Source organism: Felis catus, chromosome D2 (assembly GCF_018350175.1).
Source record: "Felis catus isolate Fca126 chromosome D2, F.catus_Fca126_mat1.0, whole genome shotgun sequence".
Taxonomy (NCBI): Eukaryota; Metazoa; Chordata; class Mammalia; order Carnivora; family Felidae; genus Felis; species Felis catus.
In genome coordinates, this window is record NC_058378.1 from 43,312,994 (window position 1) to 43,338,407 (window position 25,414).

A 25,414-nucleotide genomic window follows, 5' to 3' on the forward strand; every position below is an offset into this window, starting at 1 on the left:
AAGCTGGCACAGTGGATAAACATAATTTATCAGTTGAGGAAATCTCATGTGGGATCCCCTCAATCTCTGGAGACAGCCATCCCCTACTGAGATGTGTGACGCATTTCTCTTTATTTCCTTGGCCATCAAAAAATGGAAGCTTCTCCATTGGATGAAGACCCAAGTTGGAGGCAGGCTGAACTCTCACAAAGGCCATTTTAACCTTTCTGGCAATGTTGAGACTTCTGGGAGCTCTTTTCATTGTAGGCTGATTTCAGAGCTCTCTTAGGTTAGAAATATATGGTTCTGGGAGGATAGGGGATGAATTAAGTATACTAGAGAATATCAATGGAACTCTCAAGTCCTGATTTCTTTGCTAAGTGCTCAGTGTCTTTACTGAATTTTTGGACATTAAACATGGGAAGGAAAGCAGTAGGACCCTTTGGACAGGTTCTGTGGCCAACAGAAGAGATGGGCATCCCTGAGATTTACTGTGCCCAGACCCAGCAGGATCCTGTGGAAACCCTGACAGCTTAATTGTGTTCTTACTCAGTCACCCACAACTAATGCATCTTCCTGGCAAAGCAGGTGTCTTCCATAAGGAGAACAACGGGGCAGACTGGTATCACAAAAGCCTGCCAAAATCTGCTCCAAATTGTCCCTGAATCAGTGATAATAAACCAAATTGCTACAAATAGACACCAATTTGCAGGAATGTGAGCTGTCCAAGGAATGCTTTTGACTTGGGAGTAGAGGTGAATGTGTAATAAGTATGAGATTTGCAGGGAAGGAACTTGAGGTTATATTGTGACACAGCAGTAGAATTTACCCTGAATATATTGATTGGCTCCCTCCTTTGAATTATCAAAAGTTTGTTTTCAGTCTGTTCAAATCATAGTTTATATTTTTGGCAATATGCTTCAGTGGACTGGACAGGTTGGCGGTCTTAGGGGTCCTATTTGAGAGACTAAACATTTGGGTTCCTGGGTGAGTCAGCCTGGAAGACAGCAAGAAATTTTGATCCTGTTTTGCATCAGGGATGGGCAGTGGATACTGAAACTAAACGTCCCCTTGGAAAGAACTATTGGAATCAGGCCAGAGTGGGTTGGTCTCACTCTGTTTAGTTCAATGTTCATGAAATACTCAGACCCTGTTCTCCACACTGGAGGTGGAAAACAGTACAATCCTACCCCAGCTGGCCAGTTATTAAGAGTTTAGTAAGCCATATGTGGAGGGACACTGAGCCTTGGGACGGTGCGTAAGCCCTTTCTTGGGATAAGTCCCCTGGGTCAGGACCTCTCAAGGGTCAGAAGGAGGAGAGAGGAGACAGTAAATGTCCTCTACTTTTTCTTCCTTTTTTCCTTTACCTCTTAGGCTTTTATTTTTTTTATTTTTTAAAATAAAGGCTATTGTTTGATTTAAAAAAATTGTATTTTATAACATTTAAAAAACAAAAAAAGGAAGAAGAGAAAAATGTCACCCATAATCTTACTATCCCAAGGCAAGCAATAATAACATTTGACCCAAATTTCTTTCAGATTTTTACTCTGCCTATTTATTTTTTCATAATTATGATTTTTTAGCCTACACTTATTTCACATTATGGGTTATAAGTAACTTGTTATAAACAACTTCAGTGACTACATAGAATTGCAATAATGGGAAAAATATAAATTACTTGGTAATTCCCCATTGTTGAACATTTAGGTTTTTTCAATATTTATTTTTATTAATAAGAGTCTAATAAACATCCTTGCAAATAAATATTTTTCTGCATTTAAACATATTTCCTGAGGATGCAGTGCTAGACTTATAATTACTAGGTCAAAGTATATGAATATACCTAATACTTTTCATATAACAGGAAGACTGTGTGTGTAAAATCAAACTGTTTTCTGAAAGGGTCACATTAATCTACACACCCAAATTAATTTTCCTAAATTTTGTAGACAACATTAAACACCCACCACAATTACAAGCTTTGCTAATTGTATAACATTTGATTTTTAAAAAGTTTTATTTGTTTTGAGAGAGAGAGTGTGTAAGTGGGAGAGGGGCAGACAGAGAGAGGGAGAGAGAGAATCCCAAGCAGATCCAGTGTTGTCAGCATGGAGCCTGACACGGGGCTTGATCCCACGAACTGTAAGATCATGACCTGAGCTAAAATCAAAGAGTCTGTCACTCAAGCAACTGAGCCACCCAGGCACCCCATATTTGATTTTTATGTTGGCAAATAAGTGAAATGTTTTTCAAGTATATTCTTTTTGTAAATGTTTTATTTATTTTTGAGAGGTGGGGGAGGGGAAGAAAGAGGGGGACACAGAATCTGAAGCAGGCTCTGGGCTGTAAGCTGTCAGCACAGAGCTTAATGTGGGATTTGAACCCATGAATTGTGAAATCATGACCTGAGCTGAAGTCGGATGCTTAACCGACTGAGTCACCCAGGTACCCCTCAAGTATATTCTAAGGCTAAAATACAGCTGACAGCTGAATGTGTGTGTGTGTGTGTGTGTGTGTGTGTGTGTGTGTGTGTGTTGCCAGCTTGCCTTGTCTGGTGGAGAATTGGTGTGGAGCTTGCCTTGTCTGGTTGAGAATTGGAGTGGAAGCAAGAAACCCTTCCTGACTTCTTAGGGACCCTGGCTTATCACCCACAGTGGTGTCAAAATGTAACTGATTGTCAGAAATGGAGCACAGTGTCCTTAAAATCAGACACAGGATGGACAGATGCCATCTACATTAATTCCTGGCTTGACTGAACCTTACATGCGATACAGTTTAAAGAACACACGAATTACTCCTGGTTCCATACTCAGATGATCACATTGATATAAAACTTGTGAATAAGAAGCCAAAGTAGTAACTTTGGGGACCTTGAGTCCCTTGAGCCTAAAGAGATCCTGCCAAAAAGATATTTGTAGTTATATCTATATTAATCCAATATTAACAAATATTTAATTGCGTTATATGTACAGGTAGTTATATACTGTTTTGCTTTTTCTTATTCCCCTCAGCACACTACTTAAGGCTTTCCATTATTCTATTATGTTTGTTTTTCAAGGCTGTTGCAATGAATCTATAGCTGGGAATGTATTAAAGAGTGTCTGGGAACCTTGTCTGAGTATAACCACCATGATAACAGTAATAATTAAAAGCTAACATTCATTGCGTATATGCTAGGTGTTTTACATACACTCTCCCATTCAATCATCACAGCTATTTATTAGGATTGATATGATATCATTTTATAGACAAAGAGATCAAGACAGGTTAGGTGACTCACGCAAGCTAACACAGTGGGCCGTGGGGGCTTCAGGGAGGCGCAGGAATTCTCAGTGTGAGAAGAAGATGGGATAATTTTGTGGTTCCGTCCCTGACTGGGTTCTCTTGCTTTGGAAATTAAGGGGATCTTGCTAAGACAAACTTTACCACATTATTGGGGCCTGATTACTGAGCGGGGTACTGGGCTTTGTATATTCAGTGCTGGCCTTTCCTCTTGTAGGTTCGGCCAGTTGCCCACCTAGGATTGGTGCAGTCCGGGGTTCAGACCCAGGGAAGAAGGGAATAACTTGCCTCATGATGAACCCAGGAATGGAATATCATCATGGAAGGGGTGGATCAGTGGAACCTCTCCTAAAATATTGAAAAATATAAGTAACTAGAGAGATAGAATTTCTTATATTTTAATTTTTTCCTTTAAGGAGTATCCACGCCCAGCATGGGGCTTGAGATCAAGCATGATGCTGAGATCAAGAGTCACATGCTCTACTGACTGAGCCAGCCAGGCACCCCAGAATTTCTTGTATTTTAAAGGTGAATTTACAGTGACAATATGATAAGGTGAAGATTCTTTTTAGGTGTAGTGAGAGTGACTCTCTGTTGTCTCTCTCGTTCTCACGGCCAGAGGCAAACTGTGTTCACTGCAAACACAAACAGATGCACCACAGTGAACTGAACAATATCTGAGCACCAGTGTGGGGTTCACTCCCAGTGCAGGAAAACTCAGAGCGAGGTGTGGAAGCTGGTGTCTGGCTGTTAAAGGAGGACCTCTGGGTCGGGACCTGCACAAATGATCTGCTAGTCTCATTGCATGGGGGTTTCATGGTGTAAACCCAGGAGCTGTGCTTCTGAATGTTGTATGCCTCATTTTCTAAAACTTAACTTCAGTCCTTTAGATTTTATAAGGCTTGTATTTAGTTTTTTTTTCCTTTATTATTTTTTATTGATATAATGACCAAAGGAAAGACACGAATGATTTTTCCACTAATCTCTTTCCTAACTCTTTTAGTCCTCTAGTAAGAGGGCTTCTGAGTATCAAAAAAGGCTTCTATTTTCTACCAGGAATCCAGCTCAACCAATACTTTCAAATGTATCATAAGCAAGAAATGTGGAATCTTAATAAAAAAAATTAACTGTCAGTTATAGGATTGGGCAGGAAATAAAATATGCAGTTGCAAAGTGACTAGAACATATCATGGTGAGATCTGTGGCAGATGGCTATGTCCGTACTTTGAGGACATGTTATGGCCCCGAATGCTATTATTTTTAAAAAAGGAAAGCTAAGGGGTACCTGGATAACTCAGTCAGTTAAGTATCCAACTCTTGATTTCACCTCAGGTCACACATGATCTCATGGTTTGTGGGATTGAGCCCTGCGTCGGGTTCTGCGCTGACAGTGCGGAGACTGCTTGGGAATCTCTCCCCGCCCCCCCACTCCCCCCGCCCCCCCCCAAGATAAATAAATAAACTAAAAACGTTTATATAAAAAAAGGAAACCTAAAACAACTTATTACACATCTTAAAAATTTAAGAACAACAAAATAAATCAAAGGAAGCATTAAGAAGTGAGTGAAGATGAAGAAATAGAAAATAGGAATTGCTTGAAGCACAATTCGCAGGGAAGGAACAAAATGGGTTTCAGTTTGGTTTTTTGTTTTTGTTTTTGTTTTTTTTTTCTGTCTGTGATTCTGGAGTACCTTGCCCAGGCCCTGCCAAAACTTTCAGGTGCAGGGGCACAGAGAAGACCCACTCCAATCAGATACACGTTCCACTCCTGAATGGGGGCTTCTATCCATTTCTAAACCTGCTTTCCACTGAGCTTGATAATAATAGTGGCACTGACGGCAATTGGTACCCTTACTGAACACTTACTGGGTGCCAGGGGTCTTCCTGCATCAACTCACTAATCCTTCCAGCATTTCTAGTAGAAGATATGTTTTCTACTGATTTTAGTACTAGGGAGTGAAGCTTAGCTTAGCTAAGTTTCATTCATTCAACGAAGATTTACTGAGTATTTTGTGCTAGGTAGTTTTCTTGGGGCTGAAGATACAGTAATGAAGAAGACAGATTAGATTCTCTGCCTTCATGGATTTTCATCTAGTAGCAGTTGCCCAAAGTTACCCACACTGGAAATTCGAGACTGCTGCATGCTTTTAGTCACTGTGTTATATAAGGTACCTTCAGTCTGCCTTCTTTAAAACTGGAAGTCACTAAGGGAGGAGCCAAGTGGCAGCACAACTGAGCAACTGATCACATGGCTTTATGACTCCTGTGCACTCTGGGGAGACTATCAGCACCTATTGCATGGGGAGTGGAGGTACTCCATTAAAGGATGTGGCACAGTGCCTGACACATAGAAAAGCTTAGTAAATCCCAGCTAGTGCTATTAACATTCACTTCATTAGTCTCTGGCTCTGATCGCTTTCAACTCTCCAGACACTGTTCCTGAGCTGAGGGAGTCGTACCTCTATGTAGTAAAGAATTTAATCTTGCCAAAAAGAGATCTGGGCTTTGTCCTCTTAGAATATCACGACTCATAGGAGTGTCTTTGTTTACGTTGGTCTCGGGTCATGCCAGGTAATCTAACAATATGATTTAGATTGGGAGCTGACCACACTAGACAGCCTTAGGGTGGAGACTACCAGTCTAGAAAGACCAACAATCAGATACTGGTTGGTGGGGACTTTGGGACAAGCAGTATCAGTGGACTTCTGGAGGGACTGGAGATTGAGATCAGCCATGTAGGCAATCAGATGATGGAGCCCCAGTAAAAACTCTGAACACTAGGTTTGGGTAAGCTTCCCTGGTTGGCAATACTCCATTCATATTGTCAGACAAATAATAGTGTCCAGGCTCCCTGGGGAGAGGACAGGTGGAAGCTCTGTGTTTGGTTCTTCTGGACTCTGTCCTATGTGCTTCATTCTTTAGCTGATTTTCATCGCTATCCTTTCCATGTAATAAACCCCAACTGCAACAGCTATCAGTAAGTTCTGTAAGTCATTGTAGCCATGATCAAACCTAAGTGAGATCTTGGGAACCTCTAAAATTTGCAACTGGTATCAGAAGTGAGGTTGGTCTTGCAGATGGTTCCCTCAAACTTAACAGTTGTCTTCTTTCAAAAGGCCAAAACCAAATCTTCTTCCGAGGCTCATCTGGGAAGATGATAGATTAAGAGGAACTGTCCAGAGTCTCTATAAGATGCATTCAAAACTCACACATAGGAAGAAAAATAGTGAGGCAACTTTCAAATAATAACAAAATGTTCCTCCTTCATCCCAAAGTGAAAGGCTGATGAGCTATAGTATCCCATCAGTGGCCAAGGCAGGCTGCGCCTCTTGAATAGAAATAATGGGGTTGCAGAGAGGTTCTAAAACCATCACCCAGAAGGCTTGGGGCTCTGCCTCTGGCAAGGGTACCAGCACCACACGGGGTCTGCAGCTAGAACGGCTTCTTCCATGGACTCGGAATGGCATTTTTCCCTTACTTACTTGATTATTTATTTATGTTCCCCATCATTCGAAATGGATTTGATGCAACCTGGGTCAGTTTCCTACTTTCCTAAGACAAAGTGAATGAGGAAACCAGAAGCAGCAGGAAAGGGAGTGAACTGGGAGGAGAAAACAAAAGGAGCTAGGTTAAGATTACTATTCAAAATGTATGCCATAGAGGTCCTCTATGTATATTCATTGTGTTGTTTAAAATCACCATGTCCTTATTTACTTGTTTGTTTACTGACTTCCTTTATTTGTTTTTGGCCTACTTAATCTGTCTTTGACATTCGGTAGCACTAAAAGCCTCCTCCAGTAATAGTTTCTGTCAGTTTTCTCCTGGCTTCCTAATGGTTTTTGCCCTACAATTTGATGCTGTGTAATTCATTCATTTCCAAACGTTCAATGATTGCTAGAGTCTTCATTATAGGGTATACTTTCTATCTGTGGAAAGTAACCTTTTCTTTGCTTAATGTGTTTTGCCTTGAATTCTACTTTGATACTAAAATGGCCACCTCTCTTGGGTATTTTCATTTGTAGGCAGCTACTATAACCTTGAGTAAACTTTTAATTTTAATTTTCCAGTGTTATCTGGATTTGGTTGTGTCATATAAAAGCATATAGTTGTATTTTGTTTTTAACTTAATCTGAGAGATTTTGACTTTGAGAGAAGAATTTGAAAAAGTTATATATTTTTTCAGAATGCATGTTCAATGTTTTCCAATACCCACAATAACATGTGTAGAAGAGAATTCTGGATTTACTCTGCCCATTTCCCTGTCCTTATCACCTCCTGAAAACTAATATTCTCATTTTCCTTAACTGTAAATTGCATTACCATACACCCAAATTGTTGCATATTTATGAATAAAGATGGGGCGGTTCTTCAAGTTTCTTCTTTGCCTGGGTGGGTCAGTTGTGGCTTCACTGTAAGTGGGAGAGGCATTTGCATAGTCTGACTACTTTGTTGGGTTTGTAGGAGTAGAGCAGTCTGGAAGGCTGGGGACCTCCCATGACTGCCCAAATAATAAGAGGGTCCTTGCTTGAGAGGTGAACCTTCTTCAGTGTAGCTATTCTGCTGATTTTCCTTTTTTTTATCCCCCTTTCTCAGTGTCTTTCTTGGAAACCTCTGGTGTTGGTTCCTCTCTGCCCAGCTTTTCCTTTCAAACTCACCACACTTTAAGAAGCATCCCGCCAGCACATCAACTACTTTCTTTGTAGAGCACTTTGTTTTTGGCCTGAGGTCAAAGACCTTTGATTCCAGAAGCTGTTTTTGTGGGAGGATAATGGGAAAGAAATATCTTTCCGGCTGTGCAAGATCCAGGTTTTAAATCAATTACTTTGATATTGCCCTGGGTTGATACTGCATTTGGTTGCTGGAGGATCTCTTGGTTTCAGCAAACTCAGTGCCAAGCATTTTCCAGAAAGATCTCCAGGGGTCATTTTCAGATAAACTTACCCATTATTACTCTACATATTATAATCCCTTAAGGACTCTCAAAATTTGGTCAATAACAGAAATATCTAAATTCTTATGCAACTTTGAGAATCTGTGAATCTGTGTTTTAATGGAATCTATGTCTCCTAGATTGGTTATTGCTGTGTTTTTTAAACACTTTATTTTGAAATAATTTTTGACTTACAGAAAAGTTGCAAAGATAATACAGATAGTTCTTAAATACCTGTGGAGAAAGAATAATGCCCCTCCCCCAGTATGCCCAAGTCTGATATCTTTATATCTGTGAATATGCTACCTTACATGGTAAAAGGGACTTTGTGCTATGAATACATTAAGGATCTTGAGATGCAGAAATTATTCTGCAGGATCCTGGTGGGCCCGATGTAAGCACAGGGGTCCTTATAAGGGAGAGGGGCAGGTTGGAGAGCCAAAGAGAGATTTGATGTCACTCTGCTGGTTGTGAAGAAAGAAGTGGGCTATGAAACAAGGCTAGGTAGCCTTTAGAAGCCAGAAAAGACAAGTAAACATATTGTTTAATGGGTACAAAGTTTCAGTTAGGGAAGATGAAAATGTTCTGGAGATGGATGATAGTGATGGGTTGCACAACAGTGTGAATGTACATTAAGTATATTCAACTATACACCTAAAAATGGCAAAAGTGGTGAATTTTATCCCATATGTAATTTGCCATAATAAAAAAAAGCAAAGAAACAGATTCTCCCCTAGAACTTCCAGAAGGAATGCAACCCTGCCAAAATCTTAATTTTAGTTCAGACTTCAGACTTCGAGAACTATCAGATAGTAACTATGTATTGTTGAAGTCATAAGTTTGTGGTAATTTGCTATAACAGCTATAAGCAACTAACACAATACCCTTTCTTTCTTTCTTTTTTTTTTTTACATTTATTTATTTTTGAGAGAGAGAGAGACAGAGCGTGAACAAGGGAGGGGCAGAGAGAGAGAGAGACAGAATCAGAAGCAGGCTCCAGACTCTGAGCTGTCAGTACAGAGCCTGATGTGGGGCTTGAACTCATGAACTGTGAGATCATGACCTGAGCCAAAGTCGGACGCTTAACCGACTGAGCCACCTAGGCGCCCCCAAAATACCCTTTCTAAACTCAACATTCCCTAATGTTAAAATCTTACATAAGCAGAGTATGATTGCTAAAACTAAGAAATGAATATTGGTAAAATATTGTTCACTAAGCTTCTGGCTTTATTCAGATTTGCTCCATTTTCCACTAATGTTCTTTTTCTGTCGCATGATCCAATCCAGGATTCCACATTGCATTTTGTTATTGTATCTCCTTGGTCTGTCCAGTCTGGGATGGTTTCTTAATCTTTTGTTTGTATGACCTTGACACTTTTGAAGAGTACCAGTCAGGTATTTTGTAGAATATCTATCAGTTTAGGTTTGTCTGATGTTTTCTCATGATTAGAGTGAAGTGTGGGCTTGAGGGAAGAATATCGCAGAGATGATAATGCCCTTCTCATCACATCATATCAGAGGATATCACATAATATCATGGGGGTGTTGTTATCATGGGTGATGGATATTAGCTTTGGGTAAGATAGCGTCTGCAAGTTTTTCCACTGCAAAGTTACTAATTTTCCCTATCCTTACTCTGTTCTTTAGAATTGCTCCAGTTTTGTCTGATAGTCTTTATTAGTGAAGGTATGCGAGAACATTAAGAGCCAACAAAACTGATTTTGAATGCCAGACGTACCATTTCCTTGTTGTAAAATGTTGAGAAAAACAATTTCATCTCCATGTGTCTCCAGCCATCATCCATAGAATTGGGAGACCAGTATCTCCTATGGCTGTCCTGAGGATTAAATGAGATAGCACATCTATTTACCCAGCAAATATTTATCAAGCATCCATAATTTGATAAGAATTATATTAAGTGAAAAGTATACCATGGTAGTTATCAGTGATGAATACAAGATATAGACTTTATCCATGAGCAGTTCACAATATGACAGGAAAGATAAATTACTGAACAAGAAGTCAGAGGAAAGCATTACACATGTTACACTTGGGGAAATACAGGGTGCTGAGAGAATGCATAATGAGGACTTATGGAAGACATCAGGAAAGCCACTTAACACAATGTCTGCTATATGTAGAAGGCCCTGAGGAATGTATGGATGCATGCTCCCTTCCTTTCCCATGTCTGGAACTCTCCCTCCTCTCTCAGTTTCTCAAACAGAATAGGGTAAGAGAACAACAGGATGTATTTCCTTTTGTCCCTGTAGGATTCAGCAGAGCCTTTAAAGTGCTAATGGCCACGATGACTCTCTGAGCAGGAACCCATGTGCATCTGTTTCCTAAGTGTACATGACAGTGGAACCATTTCTTGCTTGGAGCTTGTCATAAGCCTGGCATCGTGCAGAAGAGCTCTGGGGAAATGTTGTTTTAGCACGTTGGTCTCTTCACCACGCCTGAGATGAAGTTCACCTCAAAAATATCTGAGCTTTCAGCACGTTCAGATTTTCATGAGCATTTCACAGGGGCATTTGACTATGTGCATTCCAAATTGTTTCTCTTCTAAAGGAGAGATCAATCTCTTCAAGGATTGTTGAGGTACACATACATGTATTCATGCAGTAGTTGAAGGAAGATTTAAAATAATTTAAGGGGCTCCTGGGTGACTCCGTTGGTTAAGTGTCTGACTTCGGCTCAGGTCACAATCTTGCAGTTCATGGGTTCGAGTTCCGCATGGGCTCTGTGCTGACAGCTCAGAGCCTGGAGCCTGCTTCGGATTCTGTGTCTCCCTCTCTCTCTCCTGCCTGTGCTCTGTCTCTCTCTCTGTCTCTCAAAAATAAGTAAATGTTTAAAAGATTTTTTAGAATAATTAAAAATAAATTTAAAAAGCTACATTTTAAATTAGGAAAATTAAAAAAAAAAAGAACACTTGCATTTCATCACCAAGATGCAACAATTATCAAGATATTGCCACATTTGCTTTACGTATCACTCTCTCTCTCTTTTTCTGCTGAAATATTTTAAAATAAATTCCAAACACCATGTCATTTTACTCCTGTTTTACTTGGTAGATATCCCTACAATACACAAACCTTTTCTTACATAACAACAAATCATTATCCCACCTGGTAACAACAACAACAATTTGTAGGTGTCACTTAAATGGAATGAAGTGTTGCGGAAGGCCCAGCAACCCCTGTTCTAGAATTAGGTAAGATGTTGACCTCCAGTTAGGATACGGGCTATGTCTTTCTCACAAATCTTCTGCCTGTGAAAAATCACTCTTCGAAGCCCAGTAGACCCTCAGTATCCCCTCCATCTATCACAGATTTGGAATGAAGGAGTTGCTTAGCAACTGTGGGCCAAATTGAGGAAGTTTAGGGAAGTATATTCTGAGACCACAAGAAGGAGAGGTCCCAGAAGGCAAGAGACATTTCTATAATGGAACAAAAACAGGGGACAAATAGTGCTTTTTTTTTATTTTTAAAATTTGAGTATAGTTGACACACAATGTTATATTAGTTCCAGGGGTACAGCATAGAAATTCAACTTCCCTAGACATTTGCAATGCTCACCACAAGTGTAGCTGGCACCTGTCAGCATACAACACTATTACAATACCATTGGCGATAATCCCTATGCTGTGTTTAAACAGGCCATTCTGTGGCTCCTCTGGGTGACAAGGTGGTGGACAGCCATAGACTGACCAGGCCTTCAGGTCTCAATCCATGCAATTTGTCTCTACATTTTGCTCTTCCATTTGTGATTCCATGATGCTCCATGATTCTATGGCTCAGCAGAGGTTAGAAAGCCACTGGTCTGGTAGGTTACTATGGAACTGTCAGCTCAGGAAACTCTTGTTTCCCATCACAGAATAACAGAGGGACTGGTACTTATGTCCCTTTCCCCCTCTATGGTTCTGGGCTGTCCAAACACATGGTAGAGCCTGTGACAATCAGACCAGTCTCCTACTACATGGCCTCATCTCAAGAGAAACATGTGGCTGGATTCCCAACTTGAAATTTATGCACTGAGGAATCCCAGCTCCTCACCTTTTCACTAGGAAGGAAGAGTGTGATTGAATGTTGCTCGGCTGTGAGCCTCTCATTGGAGCAGGACCCATGATCAGTCATCCTATTGAACTGACAGTTGAATAAGCCCTGTTAAGCAATGCCCAAAATGCTTCCTGTCTGGGGCAAACAGGAAAATTATGGCTTTCATATGTATACACTGATAGTTTCTTCTGTTATTTACCTTAACAATGCAACCTAACATAATTAGTGCCAACTACTGAGGGTTCCTGGTTATATTTAGCTAACGGATTCCGTTTAAGGAGCAAGTAGCTAATGATCTGAAGCACAGACTGCTATCTCAGCAGCCCTAATAAGCTGGAAATCACAAGGAGAATAAGCACTGAACATTTGCCTGGTGGCGGGGGGGGGGGGATTGAACTTTGAAGTGCACCGACAGTTTCCACTTGGTATCCTCAACTGTTTTACACATGGATGCTCTGAAATCAAGAGACCAAAAGGGAACTTTGCCCCTTTTGTGGTTAATCCATCCATTTTCTTATTGTCAGCTATCAACTGTGGGCTCCCCTGAGTTCAGGCCAAAAGTGGTCAGCAGAACCCTGATAGAACTCAGAAAAGGATCACAGTGCTCAAGGGTGAGGAAGGCACTGACTCACTGTGTCACGCTCGGGCACCAAGTTTGGAAAACAGAAAAGTATCATTTCCAGCAAGGACAGTGGAGTTTTGAAAAAGTGGGAGCCAAAGGAATCACCTGACATAGAGGCCCTGTCACACTACAGGTGGAATGTGGATAATGGAAAATGTGGGTATAGCCAAGCCACAGAAAGCCATAGGGTTGGTGAGGAGCCTAGGACCAGAAGACTTACGTAGAAGAGGCAGAGCAAAGCTTTGGGGTCAGGCTATGGTTCGATTCAAACTTGAACATTCTCAACCTCTGCTTTTTATCTGTGTAAGAGGGACCCGATAATGTCCATACCATAAGAGTCAATGTCAATTGACCAAGTGTACCAAGTCAATTAATAATGTTGGAAAGAAAAAAGCACGTCACAATGCTTGGCACATATCACGTGCTCTGCGTCTGGTGACTGCTTTGGTCTCTGTCATTGTTGTCAGGGTGGCTGTCCATGTGGCTTGATTAGACATTAACTAACAGTGGAGCATCTGTCTCAGCATACCGTGTCCTTGCCCTTTAAAGGAGAAGCGATGTGGCCTCTAATTCTACTTTGGGTGTTTTCTTGGGTCACTGGTTGGATATTTTGACTTTATAGCGAGACTCTTTGTGAATATTTTGGGTAGTGTTTTGTGCTACACCAGAATGGAATATGAAATGACATTTTCAAATTCAGTGTCTTTGTGATGCGAACACATGCAGGAAGAGCCAGTATCAGTGTTACGTGTCCATTTAGGGCAAGTGTCTTTGTGAACTGACACTCATGGAGAATTACATGTCAGTCTTTGTTACATGCAGACGTATTTAATTCTTGGATCACTTAAGAGAAATTGTTACATACTCCTTTTTACAGGAGAGAAACTGAGGTGACCTGCCACAGACATAACAATTGACATCAGTTGTTCACAGATGCTCTACATATGTTGTATCCCCCTCATGGTTTGACAATTACCAACTCTGTAAATCCTGCCTTTCCAACAAAAAAAAAGTTAAAACCACCACCACCACCATACCCTTACATTTTCAACTTCCCTTGCTCTAGGTTGTAGACATGCAACTTAGATTCTACCAGCCTGCTGTGAGCCATCTGGGAAACCAGGAAGGGTATGGGCCACCCACTGTGTGGTGGGAGGAGAGTCAGAGGTCATGTTGTTGTGGGTTCAGGCAGCAGCAACTTTCTAATTGGAACCGTGATTGTTCTGGGTCATATTTCTCAAAGCTCAGCTTTGGACCTGTTGACCTTGCCTTTCCAAAGAGACCATGATTTTTTCCAAAATTCTAGACAAAACTCTCCACTGTCTACAACTCAGTACCTTGACTGAGAATCTGGTTTGGGCCCTTGCCTTTATTTCTTTAAAATTTGTTCCAGCTGAGAAGAATTATTGACCGCTGCCCAAGTCCTCCTTCTCCTGCTGCTCTGGTGGACTTCTTCCGTATAGACTGGGGTGGAGCAGAGTCCTGCAGTCTCTCCACCATCCACTTCCCCCAGCCTGGTGACGGGATGCAGCATGGAGAAGTCCAGGCTAAGCCAGCTCACCGCTCCTGCTGTCCATTTCCTTGTACTTAGGTTCTTACGTTTAATAACCCCCCAAGGAAACTTTAGGGTTCCAGGGCTGGGCAGTATAGCAGATAATACCCCATTGTGATCCTTCATCTTGTTTTTCAGGTACAATGAGCCACATTAACTACCATGACCTCTTTCTGTGAGTTTGGAGGAAGACAGATCCTTCCATGGCTCATTGGCTGCTGTGGTCCCAGCCTCATCATCTGCTTTAGGTCCAACCACGGCTTTGATCCGCGGGAGAAACCCTTGTAGGAATTTCCCAAGCGAGCCTTTAATTACTATAAGCTGGTTGACCCCTTTGGGTGCCCGAGCTTTCTAGGGCCATTTGTTGGTGTCTCTTTTGCTCTTATTCTGTATCTAGCATGTTAACAATAGTATATTTATTGACTGTAGAAAAATCTGTGATCTCCTTTCCCACCACGACCTCTCAGTTGTAGAGCCAGCCAAGAATGTTCTTCACCAAAATTGTCTGCCACGTCTGCCTGCCAGTCGGAAGAATGCCAGGTATAGAAACAAGTCGTTGTGCAAAATAGAGGAAAACAGGCCTTTCTCTGAGTAATCCCTTGAAATTTTTCCAATTTATCTATCAATCTTGCAGCCTCTTCAGATTTCTACTTATTGTGTCAATTTTTGTATTTTATGGTCTTACGGGAAATTATCCTTTTCAGTGAGTTTTTCAATGGCATAATTTTACAAGTGCGTAGGGTATTCACTTATAATTTAAAACAGTCTCTTGTCCATGGCTAGCTACATCTCTCTCCTTCTTTCAAATGTTGATGATTTATGCTTTTCTCTCTTTGTCTCAATTAGTTTCAGCACAAGTTTGTCTCTTTTATTAGTATTTCCAGGGAAGCAGGTTTTACATTTTACTATTTCTCTATTTGTTTATGCGTACTTTGTTATGTTATTAGTCTGTGTCATTTTCCTCTTTGGTTCCCCCTAAGATTTTTAAGTGGAATGCTTAGCGTCATTATTTCTGCTTTTGTACTGTAACAGAATCATCTAATGTTCTAATTTTACAAACGTGGTCTGCTGGGTCAGGATCCTGTAAGTTTAGCTACTTTAAAAATTGTGTTTTTTTTGGTGGGGGTGCCTGGGTGGCTTAGTCGGTTAAGCGTCCGACTTCGGCTCAGGTCATGATCTCATGGTTTGTGAGTTCAAGCCCCGTGTTGGGCTCTGTGCTGACAGCTCACAGCCTGGAGCCTGCTTCAGATTCTGTCTCCTGCTCCTCCCCTGCCCATGCTCTGTATCTCTGTCTCTCTCAAAAAATAAACATTAAAAAATTGTTTTCATAAAATGTTTATTTTATTTAGGGAGAGGGAGAGCGGGGGAAGAGGAAGAGAAAGAGGGAGAGAGAGAATCCCAAGTAAGCTCTGCACTGTCAGCACAGAGCCTGACATGGGGCTCAATCGAACAAACCATGAGGTCATGACCTGAGACGAAATCAAGAGTTGGATGGTTAACCGACTGAGCCACCTAGTTTGCAGTTATTGTGCTCTGCTTTCTTTTCCTCATCTATATTATACAGTAAATCATGAAAGTTAAAAGTTAAACGGGAGCTTTATCATAAGATTGGCTGGGTTGGAAACCCAATTCCTATCCTAATCCGCATGTGACCTTCTTCAGAGATATGCGGTGAAGACTGTATAGATAATAACCATCAAAGGCCTTGCTGAAGCCATTCTATGTATGTGTATAGCAAAGCTGCTTTGGGCATACTCCAGAGTCTCTGAGCATTTGGGGTGGTGGGTGCATCACCTACAGGCTTGGGCGTCTCAGCAGGGGGATTGCGGCTAACGGGCCCTTTAGCAGTTCCTTCAGTGCCACCTTCCTGCACTCGCAGCCACTGGCCTGGGCTTTTCTGTGGGTTTCCTATTTGTTGGGCTGCCTTCGTCTATGGAGCACATCCTTCCCTACCTATGCAACTTCCTTCCTTTCCACGGTCTCAGTTGTTCCCCTCCCCACCCCCCCACTCCCCCCCCAGCATACGTTCATATTATTTTTCTTTTATCTGATCTTTTTGTTGCAAGGGCCCTGTTTTCTTTATTCTCAGTAAAAGTTGGAGCATAAATATCCTTGCTTTTAACAATTAAAGTGATTGAAGGCAAGGAGGAGCACTCTTATGTAACCATCCAGGTGTAGTGAAACGCAATATTTTAAATTCTTGATGGAATATGAAAAGTTCCTGCATTTTGGCTTCTTTCTGTAACTTCTCCTTTTCCATTCTTTATTAATTTAGCCTGTGACTTAAGTTGTTCCACTTTTAATATAATTTTGTTTAAAAATTAGTATGGTATATTTACTGATGTATAGTATATTAGCAAGCCCTCTGTTCACGTTCATCTTGGTTTTGTTCTCTATTGGATCCTTTCTTTACCTATTTATCAAATAGTTGCTGAAGCAGCAGTGCTCTAATTCAGCTTTTAGTCTTCTGAATGAAGCCTTGTTCTTTCAATCGGTTGGAAAATTGCTGGACATATTTCTGAGACTTTATGTGGAAGCTTGCCTCTCTGTAAGCTTTACTTATCCATGGTGGCTTGACTGAGGCAGTGTAGACCTTGGGTCAATCTTTACAAGTTTTCTGAAAATGAAATTAGATCTGTCATAAATGTTCATGTCCCCTTCCACCCCTTGTTGATTAAAAAAAAAAAAGTTGCATTCCTATTTGAAAAATCCCTTTAGGCAGCCTGAGACCCATGGCACCACCAGGTGGGGGTGTTACTTTTTTCCTGGAACAGAGGGGATTAGTCGGCTGTCACTGTTCTTCTTTCCTGGACCTCTGGAGTCTGTCACTCTAATTATAACATGGAAGGAGGGTCTATAGGGCCTGTTCCAAGCCTCTCTGCTTAGGAGTCAGGTTGCTTGAGCTTTGCTTTCCAGTCAAAAACTAAGGAGAAATTTCACTTTGTGTCCCCTGGTTGCTTCATGATTGGAGGACATCTGTAGCCCATTCTATTTTATGTTTCTCTATGAAGGTGTTCAAGGTTTAAAATGGGGTCTGCCCGACCTCTACTCTGAGTAGGACCTGTGGATCCTGGGTTGTGCCAACAGAGACTCAGCTACAAAGGCTCTGTGACTGTGCTCTCACCTGCTGCAGTCACCAAGGAGACTCATCAGTTCGGAGGCTCTTTCAAATAGTAATGAATCCACCTTTTGGTAGAGGACAGAGATGCTGCCTATAATACGTGGATATCAATGGACACTGGTTGTGAATGGGAACCAAAGGGCAGTGACGTCTGTTGGTTGTTTTCTCCCTGGGAGGGGAGCCCGTCCAAATGCTGGCTTAACATACAGCAGTCTCCCAAATCAGCGGTTCTCTCATTTTTGTGGGTACTGGCATCACCTGGGAAACTAGGACCTACACAAAGGCCCAGGGCCACGCCTGTGGAAGTTCCCGTGGGTCATTGTGTTCTCTGTTCGCTCTTTGGTTGGTTACGATACACCCGACTCCGAGAACCACTGCCCTGAATCAGAAGAATGCCTCGTTCTCTTTCTCACAGCTCTTTGATGAATTTCACCTTTCCTGAATGCCACCATGACCTACCTTCTAAGCTCTCCCGAGAACCCTCAAAGAGACTCTAATCCTCTTTATTTTCTTGCCCCAAACACACTAAAAACTTTATTTGAACCTCTGATTCATCTGCATGAAAGATCTTCCAATGCTTTTCCAGAGGTGAATGGCTGAGCCTTGTTCTCATGTCCTCTGTCTAGATGTGTTCTCTGCTTCCCCTTCCATTTTGTTATGCTGACGGCAGGGCTCCCCGACAGCACCTGGTGATCTTGTGGGACTTTGCTGCCCTTATTGAAAACCTCTTTTCTTTCTCTTTTGCAAATTTTGTTTCCTTTAAGTGCTATACCAATGATGTCATTCTTAATATCCCCTCCTTCACAGTCAGTTCTCAGACCAATGTCTAGAATGATCCTTTTAGCATCTAAGTTGCCTCAAATCCTCCAGTGAGTGCCATGGTAAGCCAAATTTCTACCCACAGCTTTGAAATAATCTGGTTACTGGTGTGTTTTCTGTGCTTACCCCTCAACACTCTCCTCCCTGGCGTAGAGAATGCTCTGAGGGGTCACCTCTTCAGGACTGAAAGAAATATTTCCTATAGTCTCTAGGCCCCTGTGGAAATTTTCTAGCAATGGAGAAAGCTGCTTCTCCCAAAGCCATCCCTCTTCCTGGGGTAGCCTGCATGTGATGAGTGGTAAATAAATGGGCATAGAGCCTGATAACTCTGAAGGGCCATCCCAGCTTGAGAACTCCCTGAGGGGCTGCCTGAGTTCTCTGTCAAGATCACAACATGGTCCAACTTCTCCTTTTGTTTAATCCTGCTCCCTCCCCTTTCCTTTTATATGTGTTGATTCGAGCTCATGCCCTACATATACTTCCTACACGATCACCTTATTCTGAGAGTCTGCTCCTATGGAACCCAGCCTGCAACCCACAGTCACTTCCCTCAAGCTCCTTGGCCCTCTTTCTTGGCTCAAACAGGACCAACTCTGATAGCACCTCAGGGCCTTTGCATGGGTTCTTCTGCTGTATTCTCCTACTTTGCATATCCAGATGGCTTGCTTCTTCACTTCTGGTCTGTGTTCAAATGCCTTCTCATTGAGCAGGACTTTGTGGCATCCCTGGATAAAATAAAAACCCTTTCCTCATTATCTTATTTTATTTTCCACCACTCACTCCTTATGGCCATCTGACAGAAATATTTCTGTTTACTATGTCTTCTTCTACTGTGTATGTTCCATGGGAATATTTTGTTTATTGTTCTTTCCCCAGTGTCTGGCACAGAGTAATAAATGAATAAATATTTGTTGAAAGAATGAATAAATGAGTGGATTCTATCTGCTTTCCTGCTCTAAACCTATAAGTACTCCCCCTTCCCCCTGCCCCAGGCCTCCTCCTATTCGGTTGCAGCTGGATGGCTGGAATTTCAAACTAGAGAGAGCACATTTTGAAATATGTTCTTGACCAGATGATTTAGTTAGAAGGAGGAAAAAAGATAGGATTCTTGGAAAAAAGCCTGGAAAAAGCCCCTTTGCCCCCAAGGGGAAACAAAGAATAAATAGTCTTCTGGCTTCTTTTCTTCTTTCTTTTTAAAAAATATTTCCCCTGCTCTATTCGAACTGTCACATTTCAAAGCATTGGACACTAACCTCTGTGTCTACAGCCCTTTTGCCTTTAACCTCATCACTATCTGTTATTTGTCAATTACAAGGGAGGTGCTAAGCTATCACTCATGGTGACACCCCTTTGCTTGGCCATACACTAGACATCCTCATTTCTGAGGACCAGTTAGTTATTGATGAGTCTCCCCAATTCATCCAACCACTGATTTCATACTTATGTACTTCTCTTATGTATTAAAATCTTTTTTATTTAAAAAAAATGATGAAGGCAAAGCCCTTAGTGACTCAATATTTCAATGAAGAGAAATGACACTGAATAAGTCCTAAACATACCGTAGTTCTATGCTTAACAAATACTTCCCCCCGCCCCAAACACACATAGGAATATGAGACGTGAACATTCTTTTCCCATTGTAGGTATGTTATAGTTTGAACGAAGCCACTCACGTATCCATCTAATTTCCGGAAGATCTTGATTGTGAAGGACTGTTTGTAGATCCCATCAGAGGAGCCCAGGTAAATGAACAGTGACTGATTCAATTAACTGATAAGAATCTATTAGCACGGATCCAAACCATCTTGTTTGAACACAGAGCATTATGTACAAAGAACAACCAGGGTGGCTGTCATTTCGTCTTGGTGAAATATATGGAGCCTGGGTGTGTCACAGCCCAGAAGGTGGCGACATACACATTTAAGGGACAATTAGTTTTTTAAAAAAATTTTTTTTTTTCAACGTTTATTTATTTTTGGGACAGAGACAGACAGAGCATGAACGGGGGAGGGGCAGAGAGAGAGGGAGACACAGAATCGGAAACAGGCTCCAGGCTCTGAGCCATCAGCCCAGAGCCTGACGCGGGGCTGAAACTCACGGACTGCGAGATCGTGACCTGGCTGAAGTCAGACGCTTAACCGACTGCGCCACCCAGGCGCCCCGGGACAATTAGTTTTTAAACGCCAAAGCCCCCCCCCCCCCCGTCCCAGCACAGGTAGTAGTTAGTGAGAAATTCCTCTAATTGGATGGTTTTAAGAGCAGAACCCACCTTTTCTGTGGCCAGCAGGCATTCCCCTTTGAAGGGGTCAGGGCACGAAGGGTCTGTGTAGTTTCTTTTGCTGGTGAGTACGGTGGGCAGAGCACAGGCATGGCAGCTGGAGGACTTACTTTGAAATCCTGACTTTGCCATTTATGGTTGGTGTGGCCCTTAGCAGGGTACTTAACCTTGGTTTTGCTCAATATAATTTAGGACTAATAAGATTTCTGTCATCAAACTCTGAGGATAAAATGAAAGAAGGTGTTTTAAGTGTGCTACATAGTGCGAGGTCTGCGCATGTCCTCTTTGTTTGCTTTTGAAAAATGGTACCGTTCTGGGGTGCTATAGACCCTCAGCCTGTGGGTGTGGGGCAAGTAGAGAATGGGCTGGAGCGCAACCCCCGTGGACCCCGCCCCCCGTGGACCCCGCCTCGGCTGAGGGCCTCTGACGCCTCGCTTCTGCCCCCCTTCCACCTCGCCTGGGGGCCTGTGAACCTGGCGTTGGTTGAAATGCCTCATCTTAGGTGACTAAATGTGGCAAGCGGTACCTCCCAGAAGAGAAGGGTGTAATGTGATTTCATCGGAGTGAGATGAAAGAGAGTTCACCAGGACAATTTAAAACTTACAGCCTTAACATGGACAATAAGTATGCTGCAGAGCCAGAAAGGAAGGAAAAAAGAAGGGCATATAAATTTAACAAAGAATTCTTGGAGTTCTGAATTGGAAGCTTAGCTCCCAAAGCAGGACATTTGACCTGCTTAGAAAATCGGATATGGTAAACTTTGGGATGTTGGAATTCCTGGACGACTTAACAGGGTGTCTAGAATGTGGGTTCCTGTGAGTGATGACTTGGAGCAGTGCAGCTCCAGCCATGGGACACGTTACCATGGAAACCCCGAAGCTGGAAGTTCCTCCATGCCTCCGAAAGGCTGTCAATTAGATCTATGCACTTGGGGAGTCTAATGAAAACAGACACTTGTCATTTTTCCAGCAGCCAGCTAACATTATATACATTTAAAATATGTCCATGGAAAGAAAAGCCTGCGGTTAAGTTTCGCTGTTTATTTTAAGAGAATTCCCTTGTGTGGCTTTGACAGGGCAGATCTTTTTTTCTCTCCCTCTACATTAAAGGAAAAAAGTGAGGCCCTCCAGTGTTGAGCAGAAACACGATTAGGAGAGTCACTTATGGTGGTTCATTTGAGGCTGTTGAGGGGGGCCTCAGTCCTACAACCTTATCTACATCACAGTGGGGTGGCTGGTCCCTTGGGGCCTCCCCTTCACATTTCCCCTGCTCCTACTGGGTCCCCTGGCTTTTTGGTATTGTGAACCCATACTGACTGGCTGGTGGATACTTTCCCTTTAATGGGATTGCTCAGAAAAGAAACCTTCATTAGATATCACTCTCTTCAAATGTCAGATGCTGAGGAATGAGGGATCATAGTCTTTGGTTAGACTGACTTGCCATCTGAGGCCAACTGCTGGCATCTGACTTTCTGAGAACACAAATCAATAGTCAGGGCAGAAACCACAGTCAGAAGAAGAGCTGGTTCCAAGATTGGGTATTACCATTTATTTCCAATTGAAAGTGTGTGTGTATGCATTTGTTTATTGTTACCCAAACATGCTATTTTTGAGTTGCAATTTGCAGAAGCAACACTTAGCCCTCTTATCATGGGTATTGTTAATAACAAGATAGGAATGGGTATTTTCAAATTGGGCTGGGAACTGAGGCCCTGGTGTTCGGGAACCACGTCAGGTGCACACAAAGAGCTGAAAGCGCATATTTAATTGAGTCTGTCTTGCCTCACCCATTAGACAGCCAAATAACAACTGAAACTCTCATTCCCCACATGGAGAGTTAAAGACTGGTGCCTCCTTGACTTCTGAGTTCAGGGCATCCTACTCTTCTTGCTTTCTTTCAAATGTCAAATCATAAGTAGGTCAACAGAAACCAGTGTTGTTAGTTCTCCAGTTAGGTTTGGTTTCATAAGAATGTAGCAAACTTCACTACATTTGGTTTTCAGCAATATTTGAAAATTGCATTTTATGCTCGGCGTCTGATTGCATGTGGTAATTATCACATCTCTGCTTGTGGCGAAGAAGCTCACAATGCTGATGTGGAAAGACACATATATTGCCTGGCCTCACTGATTGAATGGGGGCGGGGAGTAATTATACATGTCCCCAAAGTAATATAATATGTGGCTGTGTGTAAAGATTATGCTAAGAAACCCTTTCTTGGTATATTTGCAGCGATGGTGGTAATTAGTACAATAAAAACAGGAAATAGTAAGCCCACATCAGATATCTGTCCCTGCAGCTCTCTCTTCTAATATCCTTTAATATCAGACACTTCAGATGGGTGGCTGGCAGAATGATCACTCACATCAAATGTATTCAAGTAGAAAGTGCAGCGTGATGTTTGGTATATAAGACTTGACAGGGGCTCTACCATTCATTGACTGTCTTGGGAGAGTCACTCACCTGTCTGGCTCTCAATTTTACCACCTGTATTATAAGAGAGTTCATCTAATCGAGTACAAGTTTACTAATTTGATTCTACAAGTGTAAAGCCTGCCATGTGACCTTTAGATGCTGAGCGAATATTTCCTTCCTGGATGGGCAGGGAAGATCTCTCTCTCATCACAGTAGGAGCTGTGCTACAGCCTCCCGGCCTAACCACAAGGACATATGAGGACAAGAACACATGTCCTGCTTCTGCACAGCATCAGCAAAAGTCTAAACAGCTCTTTCTCAAGAGTTGCCCGGGTGTAGTGCACTCACCAACACAATCTAAATTACTTGCATGAAAAGAAGATATGTGTTTTCCCCTTGTGGGTATTTTAGTTGGTATTTATAAGATTGTTAAGTTGTGGCAACAGGATCCTAGCTGAGATTTTCTTAAATTTTGTGGTTTACTACTCGATATGGTAGCACAAAATTAGAACATTGTAAAGAACAACGGTGTGGCCATCTTCCCTATAAACTCTATTAATGACCATCATTTTAAAGAGGAAATTGCTCCTCGCTGGGCAGTGCCTCCTCTGACTCAATTCTCTCTGCCAGCAGAAGGTGAAATTATAATTACAAACTTGATCTTGGCTGTGACCCCTGAATTGGCCCTTTGAAGGAACTTGGATTATGTCTGAGTCTGTTATCTCTGCAAGGAGACAAGCTGTCTTCAGAATTGCTTTTGGGGCCCCATCATGTCATTGTGAAATTGCAGTTAGTAATCTTGCCAATGTTTTTCAGATTTGGTGCAGATAAGCTTGAACACATCTGGTTCCCTGGTTTCTAATGTTATTTGGGGAATTGGATGATTTAAAGTACTTATTTTCTTTAACTCAGTTCTCATCATAATCCATCAACATCACGTCCTTTTATTCTCCATTTCATTTTTATATGATCCTATTAGTTGGGAGTAACCCAAGTGATATTTTTCTTTACTATGGCCCTGTCTCCTCTTTGCCTTTGCTGGAACTCAGGGACCATATACCTTTTGCTAAATCAGAATTCATCCATCCTCTGACAAACAATTTTCATAACCCTGATTTTCTTCTTTGAGTTTTGCTGGGGATGCAATGAAGGCAGTTCTTTCTGCTCCATGCAAATGACATTTACAACAATGTCCTCAAATCAGAGGCCCGAAATGCCTCTCTTGGATTATTGAAGCAATCAGCTGCACTCCATGGTGTCTTTGTGCTGCTCCATGAAAGTAGATGTGGGCTTCGGGGTTGAGAATGAGCCAAGCTTCCAGGCCCTGTTGTGACTCCTGGGAGGTGACTCACCAGAAATGTAATCCAGGATGCGTGAAAGGTGTCATTCCTGGAGATCTGGGCATCTCTCATTAGGTTTCCGGGTGAAATTGACATTCTTTGTTTCCAAGGAGGCAGACGTGCTGAGTGAGTTTACACGGAAGAGGGGATGCCAGCCTGCTTCGGGGATATTTCTGCCTTTCCTGAATTATTTGTCTCTACATTAGAAACCTCACTGATTACAGACCAAGATAGGAGTGTGAATTTACTCTTTGCTCTCAAGGTCATATAAGGAATGCAGATTCCTCTTGTATAGCTATTTCCCCCTCTGCCATAACAGTAGAGAGAACTATGATAATCAAAGTACCAGTTGTTTAGTTCAACTTGGCAAGATGCTCATGGACAGTCTGCAGCACTGGGATTAGTGAGATGAAGTGATAAGACAGTCCCCTCTCATGAGATGTCATAACTTGAGTGGTTTGGATGTGCTACGTGCTGGACTTAGTGACATAGTCCGTGGGGAATAGGAGGGAGTCAGGGCTGATTATGGAAATGAACCAGCTCTGGAATTTTCCTCTCGAAACAGGCGGCCAGCATTGTAATATACGGCCTAAAATGAGTTTCAACACCTTGTATTTAGTATCTGAAGGGATATGAGCCTGGTCCAGGTGGATTCTTGAAGTTCTATGGATGTACGATTTGCCAGTGCAGACTTGGCCTTGTTACTGGTTAGGGGTAGCAAGTCAGGATGCTGATTCCTGAAGCAAGGGCCAGTGTGAATGAAGCATGCTGTCACAGTCCTATCCACAGAAACAGGGCTGAGGCATTGCTACATTTCCCACATTTTATGGGTCATCACTATTCTCACTTGCACACTTACTTCATTCAGCTTTTGGGACACCAGATGATTTGGTTTTTCTTTTACCTCACTGGCTACTCTTCCCAATCTCCTCTCCTGGTTCCTCTTCCTTTCCCCACCTCTTAATGCTGGAATGGCCCTGGGCTCAGTACTTGATCCCCTCTTTATTGGCACTCCTTTACCA

At 42.1% G+C, this 25,414-nt stretch overlaps 1 long non-coding RNA gene across 3 annotated transcripts in view; it reads left to right on the forward strand.

The window, feature by feature from the left end:
- Nucleotides 1-25,414, forward strand: part of LOC111557097 — a 270,869-nt gene that overhangs the window by 114,000 nt on the left and 131,455 nt on the right. For all 3 annotated transcript variants that reach the window (XR_006587058.1, XR_006587059.1, XR_006587057.1), the window contains one exon: nt 20,004-20,102. This is a non-coding gene — a long non-coding RNA (uncharacterized LOC111557097). The remainder of the gene's footprint in view (nt 1-20,003; nt 20,103-25,414) is intronic.